A 15,153-nucleotide genomic window follows, 5' to 3' on the forward strand; every position below is an offset into this window, starting at 1 on the left:
TTGGATATTTTTCTTGTTCCCTTCATGTTCAGGTATTCAGGCGCTGCAGAACATGCTCATTGTCTCCCTGTTGGCTTTTTAGTTGGGTCTCCACAGCAACTTGAGGTAACTGCTTCAGTGTGGAGTTTTAATCCACTGGAACAAAAAAAGAGCTTATTTTCACAACCTCTTCAGCATCTAAGGGCATATTCAAGCTGAGGTTTGTCTTTTGTGTTCTTCTCCTGATGTTCATTATGCTTGTTCGTTTTTACTTGATATGATCAAGCTTGTTAGCGTGATGGCTTTTGGTTGGTAGCCAGGTTTTAATGAAGCATGCTGATGATGGCTAATTAACATAGAGTTCCAACGTAGTAGGTAGTAGACCATGTGACCCCCTTTTGGTTGATGACTTTGTGGTAGTTAAAAAAAAGATTAGGAAGTGAAATCTCCAAAGCATAGCCTGATTAAATCAGTCCATCAGCAACACTAAACCAAGCTCTCTATGCCTGTATTTGGCTTTTAAGTTCACATGAACGGCTTTACGAACCCTCAAAGGGGGTAAAAGGCTCTATTTTTAGAGCTTTTTTTAGTTGACTGAGAGTACGGCTATGAACTAACAGATGGGCTCGCCGCAGTAGCCTGGATTTCATCCCTGTAAAACTGTTTAAGAGGTTGTTTTTGTCAGGGATTGTGTTTCACTGTCAAGCCGTGGCAAAGGCCACCAGCAGTTTAGCTGTTATTTAAGTCTGGAACGGCTTTTAATTCAGTCAGGATAACCACAGAGTGTTGGCAGCATGGCCTCTTTCCTCATGTCCATTCAGTATGTGTTGAAAAGTGCGTAGTGGAATATCACGTGCCTCTTTGGAGAATGGACAGAATTTTGCACAGTCTGTAAATTAGGATTCTGAAGGAAGTGGGCTGACTGGTCTCATTTTCAGAAAATAAAGTAAAACAAAACAACTGCTCCACTGCCAAAGCAGTTGTGATGAAACTTGGCCAGCTGTAGTTATGGTTGGCTTGTACACAGAAGCTTGAATGAATTTGCGTCTGGAGTGTATTTATGTTCAGCATATCCTTTCTTGTGTTTGCTTTGCTGCACCACAAGCCAGTTCCCCATTCTGTTGGCTGGCTTTTGTTTTCTCGTTCCATCCATCTGCCTTTTACTCTTCTCCCTCTAGTATTTTTGCTCTCTTGGATTGTTCCTCAGTTGGGTCTCACTTCCCTGCTAAGCTCCTTTTCATGTACTTAACAAGCAGACAGCTACTAGAAAACCTTTAACTTGTATTTTAAGGATGTTCTTTTTTTTTAATTAAGCTCCAAGACTGACCTTATCCAACCCCTCAGGTTAGCTCTCTCACATCAGTATTATATGAACAAGTTTTCTGTTTTCTTGCTCAGCTCCTCACCTCCTTTTATCCCCCTCTCTTCATTTCCTCGTCTCGGGCTGGCTTTGTCTCTTTTCTTTATCTGATGGTGTCACTCCCGGATTTTTCTCGCCTCTTATTTCCTTTGCATGTCTCAAGCTTTTATGTGTCCATTTTCTTCTCTCCCTTTTCGTTTCTTCGTCCCTCGCTGTCATCTTCGTCCCCAGCTGTGATATCGAGCTGAAAGGCAGTAGAGCTTTAAGGCATTTCTATTTTTTTTTCTCAGATTGACTGTTATTTGTAGTTCTGTGGATTTCTTGTAGTTTCTCTCAGGAGCTAATATTTCGAAATCCTGATATTTGTAAAAAAGGTACCTTTCTTTCTTCATTTTATCACACAAAACTTGTGATGTTTCAGGGTTGGAAGGATGTACAGTGACCGTCATGCAGTGCATGTCAAACTGCACTGTTATGGCATCCTGTTGCTGTGTAGAGCTCTTGATTGGCTCCTGAGCAAATGAAAACAACAACCTAACCCTGTGGTTACCCTAACCTCGAAGTGTCCTGAACCCCATGCTAACCCCAATATGTGCATTGCTGTGTGATTGTGGTGGAAAAAGTGCTGAGAAGCACCCAGACAAGGTTAAAAGTTGAATTTCTGCCTCGGAAACAGTTGACTGATACGCTGACATGATCAGGCTGTAATGTGCCTAATTACGTAACTGTAGAGAACATAATGATGGGAAAGTATACTCTATCTGATTTCCAAGAGACTTTTCCACTCGGTCACTGCTGATGTATTAGCATCGATTCATGTACTGTGAGATTACCGAGTAGAACATTTGCAGTTTAGATGGTTTTCTAGTAGTGAGAAACTTTTCCACTGACCTTAAAAAAAAGCAAAGCCCCACACAGTGTTCAGCGATCACAGTCGAGTCTCTGATGTCGCGACAGGACAGAGCCAAAACACCAAGCCCCCATACACTGCTGGTCAGAATTATAGGTACAAATTAGATGTGAGGAAACAATTAGGGACTCATACATGTTGCGTGCATATCCATATTGTTTAAACTGTATAAACAATATTGTTTTGAGCTTCGGGCTGGGATAAATTCAGAATTTAATTTCAGAACCTTTTTGCAAAACGCTGTGCATTGAATCATGTGATTTTTCTAAGTTACAAAAGATAAACCAGTCTCTCTGTGATGACAATCTATGGACAGAGGAAACTAAAGTGGAGCTCTTTGGAAATGTGGTGCGTGGGTTTATTGGTTGGCAATGGAATTAAGCTAACTAGGAAAAAGGTCACCCTATATCAACATTGAAATATGGTGGTTCTATCATGCCGTGTCGTTGCTTTGTTGCCTCATACACTGGAGACACTGGGTGTGTTAAAGGAATGATGAAATGAGAGGATTGCCAAGGCATGTTAGAGGGAAATGTTACCAACTGTGAGAAAACTAAGTTTAAGGTGCAGCACAAGCAGGTGCACAGTTTTAAGACAGTTCCTTAATTTATAACCCTGGGGAGAGCTGAAGTTTGTTTTCATTGAAAGACTGTAGTAATGGAAAGGTGGCGGATCTACCAGCAGACAGGTGCAAGAGGTTTTCTATCTCCAAATATTGAGTTGCTTGTCATTCTTGGACCAAACTTTTCTAGGGGTCACTTAGGGTAACGTGGTCCAGAAGCTTTTATTAAGGGATTATTTAAGGGATTTTCCTCTGCTTGTATTCACACTGCTGTGACTGAACAACCTGCCAGTGGTTGGAAGAGGTTCTTCTGGCCATCATTACAGCCAATACTGAGCAGTTATGTTGCAGGTGGTGCGCCTCATGATGGGAGGAGTACCGTGTCCATAGGTAGGAGCTTAAAAAAAAGGCCCTACCAAGTGAGTTGTATCAACTTTTGTATAACTGCAGTTTCTGCCATGAAAAAGTACTTCTTCGAGTAGTTTTACATTTTCTGCAGTGGGAAAGCACCTGTTGTTCCTACAACAGATGTATACGAAAGATACAAATGACTAGACAAGTCGTGTTTTCATTGACATAGAGTAGCACGATGTTGGATTGAGTCAATCAGTCCCACAGTCCCTTTTTGAAACCACTTTTTTAAAGCCAAAGTGGTCCACATGTCGCTAAAGTCCAGCCCCAGTGCACCTTTTCCCCTCCTTTTGCCACATCTGTAAAAGAGTGTCACTGTGTTTGCCAGATGTGTGACTTCTCAGACAGCCATGATCTCAGCTGTTTAGTTACCTGGAAAAAATTTCTGTCTGTGTCCACCAGGTTTTTCCAACCACAGACGTTTCTGCAGTGTCAAAGGTGAGTTGTTGTTTTTTTCTTGCTAACCTTTTCCTTTTCCAATCCTTCCTCTGCACTCAACACATGTGTAATGGCTTACTTTAGACTTGGTGTATTCTTTGTATTAACAAGTATAACATCACTTTTAATCACTGCCATAATTTAGCTATAGTAATAATGTCATTTTACACATTAATGGACCCCCTATTGCCTAATATCTGTTTTGGTACCAACACCAGTGCAGTTGCAATACTTCACCACTAGATAGAGGCAGAGTACTTATTTTTCAACGTCCTTGTACTGTAACACACGGTAAGCTTCCTGGCTGTTGAGGGAATAGGAGCCCATGAATTTGAACAAAAAAAAGAGGGAGAAGGTGAAACATTGCAAAGGTACCTTTTTTTTTTCTATATGTCCAGATTTGAATATTATCTGTGTGTATACACAGTGTGAGTGTGAGAAGAGGAAGAGCTGTGGCATTGTATATGGGTCCAATTATGTTTGCAGTGCAAAATTAATGTATTTAAAGGCAGGTCTTCATTGCACAGACACTGTAATTAACCAATAAGAAGGCAGAGATACTGCTGGTACTTTCTCCTCCTCTTGTGAAATCATGAGTCTCTCTCCTCAGATAGTCCCCTCCTTCTTTTTCACATGTACTCCATTGCCTCCCGTCTCTGACTCCTGATAGGGCAGACATGGAGTTAACAGAAGGGGAGAAGCAGTGAGAGGAGGAGGAGAAAAGAGAGGGAGTTTGGAGGATATGAGTGTGGGAAAACGTAGAAACAAAGCGCTGCAGGTGTGTGGGGTTTAGTATTCTCCATCTCGGAGCACGAGAGCACAGGTGTGATATTCCCAGCTCTAAGAAGTGAAGGACAGGTAGACCGTGTGCATGTGATCACTGAGATCCAGCAGCCCAAGTTACACCTGGTCCCCGTTGGTTTAAAGCTGAGTTGGATTTAGAAAGCTGTTTTGTTGATTTCAAAGTGCAAGTGCGGCTCAAAACATGGCCCTTTTTACCAACGACGCACAGAGTCTGGGCTCCTATTTCTGCCTGATCCGACGCAAGTTCAAGAGGAGGCGGAAGAAACGCTCTGAACGAAAAGGTAACCCACAGAGTTCAGGCTGTGACTGATGCTGAGCTGGTTGGATACAGACTACGCAGGGCTTGTTTCATTCTTCTGTCAACTTTAGTAGCACCAGCAGACAACCATGGAGTCTCTGCTTGTGTTTCAGTATGCAAGGCACAGCAAAAAGCTTTAGCTCCTCATACGAGTCTCTGTTTGTGTGGTTCACCACCTCATTGAATCATATTCTGCTTATTTCTACAAAAATGTCTTGCCTTTTATTTGAAGTTGACAAAATTTGCCAAACACTTGTTGCCAGGTAAAATGTTTTCATTACTTTAAATGTACTTTAAAAACTCTAGTGTACTTTAAAGACAAATGGTAAAAGTTACATTGCAGTGAATATTTGGTTTCAATGTGCATTTCACTTCCAGAAATGTATTACAGCTGATGTTCTACTATATATTTGCGTTATATGTCTCAAATCATGTCTCTCTATATTCTCAAATCATGTTCTTGATCGCAAAAGTATCTAGTTCTGTTATTTTACAACTATTGGCCGTGTCGATTGAAATAAGAATTACAAAAGGAAAAGAAAAGTTTATGTTCATGCTGTCTTTTTAAAAATATCTCATTTGAAATAGGAACTCCATCACATTTTATGAATTTGTTTTTATTCATTTGTTTGTTTTCTAGCATTTTAGCTTTTATCAAACTAAAAAGATATGTGAAAACTATGGATGTGCTGATCTGAGACTGACATGGATATCTGGATCAGTCAGTCGGTTTACATGAGATTAACTGGATTATAGCTATAGTTGGGTTATGCTCCTTATCTGAGGGTAATTATCCTTTGTTATATGGCGGTGAATGAATCGAATCACTGGCACAAAGCATGTCATACCCCAGTAGATAAGTGGCGCTGTACCCATTTAAACTATCGCTAATAGAGCCACTTCCTGTTGACGTCTTCACCACCAGCAACAACAAAACTAAGGCATTCAGAAAGATGGTGAACGAAGAGCAAGATGAAGCTACGTCCCTCTACATTTAGTTTGTGATGAGCTGGTTATGGCACAAACGCAATGCCCAACGGCGCATTCTCCATCGCGTTGTTCGTTTCTTTCCGACGGCAGCGACAACAGTAATATCGTCTCATTTGGCTTCCGGGTCACGACCCCAGGAAAAAATGTCGAGCATGCGCAGAACGCAAAGTCCAGTTCACCGTCATGTTTAGTGTGACTATCAACGGAGTTATCTCCGGGTCTTAATCTGACTGTGAGGAACCCGATCCAGTCCAATTTTTAGTCAAACTAAGGTGAATACATGAACTTAATAACTCGGTCTTATTGTAATTTCGCTATTAATCCGATTCTTTACAGTGCCGTGTAACCCCACTGAGTGATCATGACATTTGGACTGATCTAGTCTATTTATGATACCGTTGTGTTGTTTTATGCTGGGATTGTAATTACTGACCAGTTTGCTGCTCCACTGAACGTGTGAACTCTTTAATTCCCTAAAATTGGTTGATGCCTAATTTATATCATTATTGTGATGATGGATGACAATTGGGTAAAATGTGGGTATGCATTTCTCTGGCACATCTTGGCTTGGTTGGACGCCCCCCCGGCGCTTTTCAGTATCAAAGCAAAACTGTTTTGTCATGTTTGAAAATTTTAACTCTTCTTTTCATTTGTGAAAAATAGTCTAAACGTTTCTGGGGTATGAAGATGGTTTCTTCTTGCCCTCTTTCTCCGATCCGTTCTGTCTGTCTCTTTCTGAGCAACATCTCTGCGTAATTGAAGTCGAGTGATGAGGGCCCCACGCAGGTCTAAGCTTTTCACCCCTGAGTTTGCTGCTCTACTCTGGGGATTAGCCAAACAGCAAAGGTAGTAATTACTTAGGTGGCCACATCTCACTGGCAGTATTAGCCATGTCTCAGCCACTTGCTTTGACATCCAGCACCCTCCATCCCACGCTGCCCAACCCCCACCATCGAGTTCATTCATCCAAGTAAATCCACCTCTGCTGATGCTGCATTTTTAGCTGGAGGGAAGAGTGACTACGTCCATCAGTATTAAACAGATCTGTTTCCCGCCTTTTCTCTCCCCCTTATCACCATGGGAAAGAAGTGGCACTTTTTCACCATAATGAGAGAAGCGATTACTAAGCAGGATTTTGGCCCAGTGTTGCTCTGCTTGCTCTCTTAGTCAGTTTTAATGCTCTATATTTGAAGCTTCCTGATGAATTGCTTAGCGCTCAAGTCCCCCAAAATACCTAATGGGCTAACAGCTAATGCTAGTGGAGATAATTAGGTCGTATACTCGAGTCAGTCGTCAGAGGAATAATTTGATGCCTTGTCAAAAATTTCTTTGCTCTGTTATTCTTGACCACAACACTGGACTAGACAGCCCATTAGAACCAGATCCATGTCCTCCCCAGTGACGCTTCAGCACATGGCTTGACTATTTAAGGAGCTATCGCTTTAGAATCACAAACTTGCAGTGCATTCTGAAACATACACTCTTTTTATTTGAAATTGAAACTCTAATTTATTTCTTTATAGATAATCTTTTCAGTTCACTTGAAAAATTCTATCAACTGTTCTGCTCATTTGGTAAATAAGTTGTTTGGAGTTTTTGTTTGCAGATAAACAATTAATTGTCCTTTTAAGCTGTGTGCACAGCATGCATCATTCATTTGGCTGCACCAAGTTACATAGATAATCTTTGCCAGTTCCTGTATAAAAATGGCATAATTTGCCATCTTTTGTTCTCATTCTTGACACTTCAGGACTTCTCACAGCCGACGTTTGGATTTCCACAGCAGGGAAAAGCGCAGGTGGTACTAATGGCATTAAAGATTGGCTCTGTTCTGTTAAATGTCCCTTTAAATCACATTTTGTGACAGCAAGCCAACATGCTCAGAGCCAGAAGCTGTAACTGCTAAATTGAGTTAAGTCATTATTAATTTTAGTATTTACACCCGTGTGTTTCCTGTTGTGACATGTTCCAATGAAATCTACAAAAATCCTCCCATTCCGAAGTGCTTAAGGACCCCAACACAAAGTAAAAGGTTGATACGATGGGATTGTCATGACTCTAGATCAGCCATAAAGCAAATTGGACATTGAGGTCGACCAGTGCAGTCAGGTATTTTTTATTTTGTTTGCTTCATAAGGGTCCTACCTGAATGAAATGACCCTGAAGTCTCTAAGTGACAAGCATGATAAGAGTCTGTGGAACATGCTAAATCATTAGGAAACAGGCTTCAGTGCTTCCTTCATCACCTGCTGTAGCATAAGCATGAGGTCATAAAGCGGACCGTCCTTTATGAACAGGAAGGATAGATTGCTGTCCCACAGGAGCAGCGTTCAAAGTATTATTCAGTCATGTTCATGCAGAAGAACCGATTAACTGTTTTTACAAAAAGACAAACATTATTACAAATATGCGGGAATTTTGGAGGATGTGCGGAGCACCGAGGCCCATTTAAGTCTAGTGTATAAACTCAACCCCATTATCTGGTTGTATTAGTTGGTTTTTGAGAAGCTGGATTTTATACGGTTTCCGTCAGACTAATATGTTGCATTTAAAAACTCCTTTTTTTGTCAAACTCACACAATCATTCATTTGTTTTCAGCATATTGTAAACATGCTCAGTGACAAGTCAAAATGTCTGACAGCCCCGCCTAATCGAGTATGGTTTCCTGCTGCTGTCATAGGACAAGTTTTAATGAGAACCATTTTATCTCCCCAGGTTAGTTTTTATGTTGTGTTGTGTATTTTTATGTTAGTTCTTCTAGTAATCGTGTCGACACAGTTGTGAGTAATTCAATTGTAATCTTAACAGTAAGATTCAAACGTTCAGTTCATTATACTGCAGAATTGTATTTACTGATAGCCTAACCAGTAAATGACCCTGATTTACTTTCAGTGAATTACCATACAGTGACTTTAAAAATGCTGAACTTAAGCATATCTTCTAAGTTCTTCAGAGCATCTCTCATAAATGTGCCAAGCCATGACACTCGCAGACGTTGCTTTCCAATGGGCCGTATATGAAATATGGAAAATGGGGAACAGAGGCCTTTTCTGCCACGCCAGCAGAATCTCCAAAATGAGCTTTTCCAACTTGATAGGGGGGCAGAGAGGGGGATCTGCACTGCCTGACGAAGACTGCAACCAGATTTTAGATTTTTTTCCCTCGTAAATAACCTTTCATCCTTTGAAACACAATCCTTCTGTCCTCTTTGCTTCTAACCTTTCTATTTTTTTCTTCATTTACCTTATTCACATTTTAGTCTAAAATTTATTTAGAAATTATGTGTAAAATATCCATGTAAAATCCATAATCTAATAGAAAATACAGCTTCTATGATTTCTTTTGTTTTTCCTGTAGAATCATCTTAGTTTTTAGACACAAAAACAGAAGAACAGATGCTGTAAAAATCTCAGACAAACTGATTAATATTTGACACCAGCACCAAAGGAAGTCGAATAGAAAACACATTCACACACAGTTACATTCACTTACCTTACATCACGAAAAGCTGTTGATTATAAGCAGTGCCTCATTGAGCACTACAAACACGGCAGCACTCTGTCATGATAAGAAATGAGTTGTGTCTGCCTGTCTCAATGTAATTAGCTTTGATTAGCAGGCTGCTAATCTGTGACAGACTGTCAAAGGGGAAAAATAACCATTGTAGTGAGAATGCACAAACGTCTGGCATACAGACACTTCACAGCCTCAGAGATGGATGCAGGGATTTGTGTCAGTTCTCTAATCACTGCTAAAACAAACTGAATAAATAGCAGTTGCATATGGATCTGGGTGTGGAAAGGTTTTGCCTTCAAAGCTGGTCACTCTGTTGCTTTCACATCATTGTTGTATTTGCTCTAAATCTACTCTCCCACTGTCCCCTTTTCGTACACCTCCGGCATTTGTCCTCCAACTTTGTGGTGCATGAACACTCTGTCCCTCCTTCTGTTTGCTGTCACAACCTTTTTCATCCAGCTGAAGTTTCCTAACCTGTCCTGTCCCAAATGTCCATCAATACTACCAAATCTGTTGACAGCAGAAAGGGCACAAGGTGTGAAATTCAGCTTCTACATGACAATGTCTCAGGTGTGAGCAGACACAAATCTGCATGCCTGCACTGGTATTTTATTTTCAGACCTCCCCGCACCCATGCATACACACAAACAGGTTCAAGCGGAATGCACACATTACTCTTTTGGATCCCAGTGTGTCCAGCCTGGCCTTGAATGTGACAAACGGTGTTAGGTGTGAGCATCTGGTTCATCCAAGCGAGGAGAACAGGGACAGAGGAGAGGGCTGTGTGATGAGGTTTCCCAAGGTTCTGTAAGATGTTCTAAAAAACTCATTTAATAGATTTCTTGCAGGTTAGATTGAGGCTTTTGTTCAATTTTCTCTTAAACAACACAGTTTTAATTAAGCATGAACTGTGCCACCATGCAGTATTTAGTGATTTTGGCTGTTTTGACTCGTAGTCACGTTCTTTTTATGCTGTTTACAGTATCAGTGCTGCTGTTCTTGGTGTATCAGTGCATCCCTTCAAAGTCGTACACAACCAAGTCTGGTTAGTTGTGCACAAGCCCCATACCTGTACGCTCTGTTAGGTGTGCTGAACATTGAGCACAGCAGTGGCGGTCCTCTGTGAGCCGGCCATGCTCACACATTCACTTTCTTCCAAACACACTCAAACATACACTCTTTTCCCCACAGGCACTCAGTGCCTATGCTGTGTCATAAATCAGAGCTGTCAGATAGATTTTACAGCTCCTAGTGAAAAGAAAAGAAGCAGCCACCCAACAACCTTGAAAAGATGGAGGAAAGCTGAAGTAGAGGAGTTTTTTTTTCATCAGAGTACATGAGAGACAAACCATCGTGTACTGCGCACCCGCTACCTCACTACTCTAAATACCTGTGATACAGAAAGTCCAAATGATGGGGTTTTTGGTTTTTGCTCCTTCATGAAATCTATAAAAAGTTCTCTTCATGACAGAGACCAGCATGTAGTTGAGCACTAATATGTTGCTTAGGATGTAATGATTTTATTCTCATACGTAGCTTTGTTCAGGTCAGATATAATGCAGGATAAAGTGCTCTATATTTACTTGTGTGGCCAAATTGTATCATTTCTGTCCAAGCTCTGAAAGTGTCAGAGCCTGAATCTTTTCAGTGACTCTTTATTTCAGCTTTATAATGATTTACATGTGAACCTGATGCTCTACAGACATGGCGGTAGGTTTGTAAAATAGAACAATGATGATTAATTAGTTGGTAAGGCTGTTAAGAGTTCTGATTGTTTACTTTCTGTATATCCACACAGTCAGTCAATTCTGCTACTGTGTATTGTTGGCTCTTACTTAACCAACGAGTCTTAATGAAAGGAGCCTTTCATTAGGTTTTTGTAATGCTATGAAAGAATAGTCGTCATTATTGCAGAAATTATCCAGTGTTAATTATCGTGACACATAGACAGTCTCATGAAGTAAAGTGAAAAAGAAAGTCCACCTTCTTTATTCAACAAAAACTAAGCTGCAACACAAGTGTGATAAATTAAGTCCACCCTAACTGCTTCCTCTTAAAGGAAACTGAAAGGATAAGTAGCAGCCAGGTGCTGCTAAGCAAATACACTCGGTTAACTGATCATCAGTCAGTGTGAGCAGCTCTATGAAAGCAGAAGTTGTGTCAGTTTTCAGGTGTGTGTTAACACGATGCCAAGGAGGAAAGACACCAGCAATGATCTCAGAGAAGCAACTGTTGCTGCCCATCAATCTGGAAAGGGTTATAAGGCCATTTCCAAACTATCATCTACAGAGAGAACGATTATTCACGATTATTCACAAGTGGAAAACATTCAGGACAGCTGTCAATCTTCCCAGGAGTGGACGTCCCAGCAAGTTCACCCCAAGGTGAAAAAGCCCAGAGCTACATCTCAGACTCTACAGGCCTCAGTTAGCATGTTAAAGGTTAAAGGTCATGACAGCACAGTTAGAAAAAGTATGGCTTGTTTAGAGGGGTTCTCTCTAAAAATAACATGCCAGGTTTGTAAAGCTGCATCTAAACAAATCACGAGACTTCTGGAACAATGTCCTTTGGACAGACCAGAGCAAAGTGGAGATGTTTGGTCATATCGCACGGCAGCACGTTTGGAGGAAACCAAACACAGCATATCAGCACAAACACCTCATACCAGCTGTCAAGCACGGTGGTGGAGGGCTGATGATCTGGGCTTGTTCTGCAGCCACAGGACCTGGGCACCTTGCAGTCATTGAGTCCACCATGAACTCTTCTGTATACTAAATTAAAGAATGAAATGTGAGGCCATCTGTCTGAAAGCTAAAGGTATCCAAAAGTCGGATCATGCACCAGGACAATGATCCCACACACAGCAGCAAGTCTACCACAGAATGACTTAAAAAGAAAAAAATCAAGCAATGGTCCAGTCAAAGTCCAGACTGCAGCCTGATTAAAATGCTGTGTCTCAACCTTCAGAGAGCTGTGCAACATAATGCTGGCCAACATCAAAGAGCTGGAGCAATGCTGTAAAGATAAGTTGTTGCAGAAGGTGTTTTTTTCTAGCTGCTGAATCGTGGGGTGTACTTAGTTTTTCACACGCTGCTTCTGCTTTCTGGCTTAGTTTTTGTTCAGTAAGTAATGAGACGGAATAATATGTCATATGTAGCTGATCATCAGAGGTTGTATACAACAGGGGCCTCATGTACAAAGGGTACGTACGCACAAAAAAGTGGCGTACACACTTTTTCACGTCAACGATCAGATGTATCAAGAGCGAAATGACCGTGGAAATGTGCAGTGTTTGTTTCTTTGGCGACACTTACAGGTGATGTTGGGAAACTGCTATAATGAATAAATGTAAACACAATTTGTCCTCAGAATGAGCGATGTGCACATCTGAGACACATGAATAATTCTCACTGATAAACTATTAACACACCCATGTGTCTGCAATTACAGTTAGAGTGAATATAAAAGTATGCGCAAAGTGGTGCAGTGCATGCTATTAAAAACAATGGCTGCTTTAGCGGTGTTGGAAGACATAGCAAATGGTGCAATAAGGAGAGAGCGTGTATTTAGAGACAGGCATGATTTGTTGGAACATGAGAACAAGTGGCTCATCAGCCGTTTTAGGTTCCCGACGGCAATCCTCCTGGAGCTATGCGCAGAGCTGCGGCCGGCGTTGGAGCGCAACACAGCGAGGAGCCACGCGCTGCCTGTTCCCATACAGGTGATGACCACGTTGGGGTTCCTGGCAACCGGGGCATTTCAAAGGGAGCTGGCCGACCGATCGGGACTGTGCCAGTCGACCCTGAGCCGAGCCGAGCCATGCCAGCCGTGTGGGACGGGATTATCCACATCTCAGCCAGGTATATCAAATTCCCACAATGCAGCTGAACAGGCCAACATGAAAGCGCAATTTGCAGCGACAGCCGGTTTTCCTAATGTAATCGGAGCTATCGACTGCACACACATTGCTATAAGAGCGCCATCACAGGATTAATTTGTGTATGTCAACAAGCAATTCCATTCCATCAATGTACAGATAATTTGTGATGCGCAAACGCACTTAACTAACATTGTGGCGAGGTGGCCTGGTTCAACGCACGACTCATACATTCTGAGTAACAGCATTGTTGGGAACAGACTACAAGCTGGCACTGTGCGCGACGTAGTGTTGGGAACTTTGAGTCTTTTGGCTGAATCGGATCTTTAACTCTCGAACAGTAAATTGAACGAATCTTTGAACGAATCATTTCATTTTTGGATTCATGCGTGCGCACACATTGATACATCCGGATATTTTTGTACGTTGGAGGGCATTTTGGTTTGAGTGTACGCCATGTTTCAGTAGGAAATTCACGCAAGTCTTTGTACATGAGGCCCCAGATGATTTTTCATACTATATATAAAAAAACCTTGAAAAATGATCATTTTCCCTTGACTGAGTGTGTTTGTAGGTATGTGTGTTCTGTCAGTCTGCCACTGAATTTGACTCTTCTATAAAAACCGAGTGGGAAATACATTTTTATTAAGTGCTCATTGTCTCAGATACCTCCTCATCGAAGCACATCAATTCAGCGATTGGAGGAGGCTCATTGGATGTCAGTGGGTGAATAGCTGCCTCTTAATTTGCAGAGTGGAGGAAAGTACGTACATCCAACAGCAGGGCTCAGAAGGCAAATCACTTCTGGCAGCCTAATTCACTGGTCATTAGAAAGGCCAAATTGAATAATGGACTCAGAGGTAACGTGTGTGTGTATGTGTGCTCATGTGTAAGCGTGTCTGATGAGGATGATAGGACCATGTTGGATGGGGGTACTCGGCAGCCCCCTCACTTTGGCCCATCAGCTTCAGTCTGGCAGCAGGACAGGCATTCCCCTCTCTGCCACGACCTCTTTCCATTAGGCCGTCGCTGCCCACACGTGTACTCCATCACACTGCATTACCTGGTCTGTGCCTGGAGATATCACCCCAGGCAGCGGGAGGGGGAATAGGGTTCTCACTTTACTAAAAAGACCCGATCCTGTTTCTATTAAGATTCTTCCTCCCTCTCTTGCACTTTCTTGTGGTAATCACTGACCTGCCAAAGACTTATTGGAGAAGGTAATGGGATTGTGGAATGGCGACAGTAGCACTCACTTATCTGACTGCATACATCGACAGTTAACAATGATCTTTGCATTCTTACTCATACCCCTCCCTGTCTTTAGTTTCTGTTCCACTCACTCCTCCTCTGCTTTTAAGTCTCATTTTTGCATCTGCTTTTATTTGCCATTCCTTTTACTGTTTGTCTTTTAAATGGAAAAGCCATTACAAAATACATGACAGCAGAACATAAATGTATTTAAAATCTGATATTATCTACACCATCGTGTGAGAGCCGAGATTATCAAATGCATGTTGAAGAATTAGAGAGAGGATTCAGCTCTGCTGAGGAGTCGGCAGACAATAAGACGGCCTAAAAATCTTTGTTTCCTCGTTGTGAGCCAGTGAAAGTCAGAAACCAGACTTCTGATGATGCTACATTCTGGTGAGTTGGGTAAAGCCTGATGTGGCTTGAAAATGTGATTTTTGTTTTTAGAATAAAGGAAAAATCAGGGAGAAATGAAATGGATTGGGGCGATGACGCTGCCTGGTGGGCCTATCAGTCTGTGTTAGGGCTGCTGAGAGGGTTGTCTCACAGGCAGGCTCTCCTGCAACAGCCATTTCCCTTGGCTATTTGTCTCTGTCCAGTTTCTTTCCCTTTCCTTGCCCCCTTTTTTTCCCTCCCCCTCATCTTCGATTGCTCATTTTGGTCTCTCAGTCGTATTCGATCTCTTTCTCCTCTCGTTACTCTGGTACTCTCCTTTTTCCACCTCTGCAACTTTCTCCACTTTCAACTGTTTCACAG

At 41.8% G+C, this 15,153-nt stretch overlaps 1 protein-coding gene across 4 annotated transcripts in view; it reads left to right on the forward strand.

Moving 5' to 3' along the window:
- adarb1b (adenosine deaminase RNA specific B1b) overlaps nucleotides 1-15,153 on the forward strand; it is a 126,078-nt gene that overhangs the window by 78,328 nt on the left and 32,597 nt on the right. For 2 of the 4 annotated variants that reach the window (XM_072397854.1, XM_072397855.1), the window contains one exon: nucleotides 3,625-3,660. The exons of 1 other annotated variant lie outside the window; for it this stretch is intronic. The gene's annotated coding sequence lies outside the window, so the exon portion shown is untranslated. Of the gene's footprint in view, nucleotides 1-3,624; nucleotides 3,661-13,049; nucleotides 13,130-15,153 lie in introns of those variants that run through there. One more of the 4 variants, XM_072397853.1, reaches the window with a different exon arrangement.

Source organism: Leuresthes tenuis, unplaced genomic scaffold, assembly GCF_036924035.1.
Source record: "Leuresthes tenuis unplaced genomic scaffold, fLeuTen1.0.hap1 SCAF_12, whole genome shotgun sequence".
In the NCBI taxonomy this organism is placed as follows: Eukaryota; Metazoa; Chordata; class Actinopteri; order Atheriniformes; family Atherinopsidae; genus Leuresthes; species Leuresthes tenuis.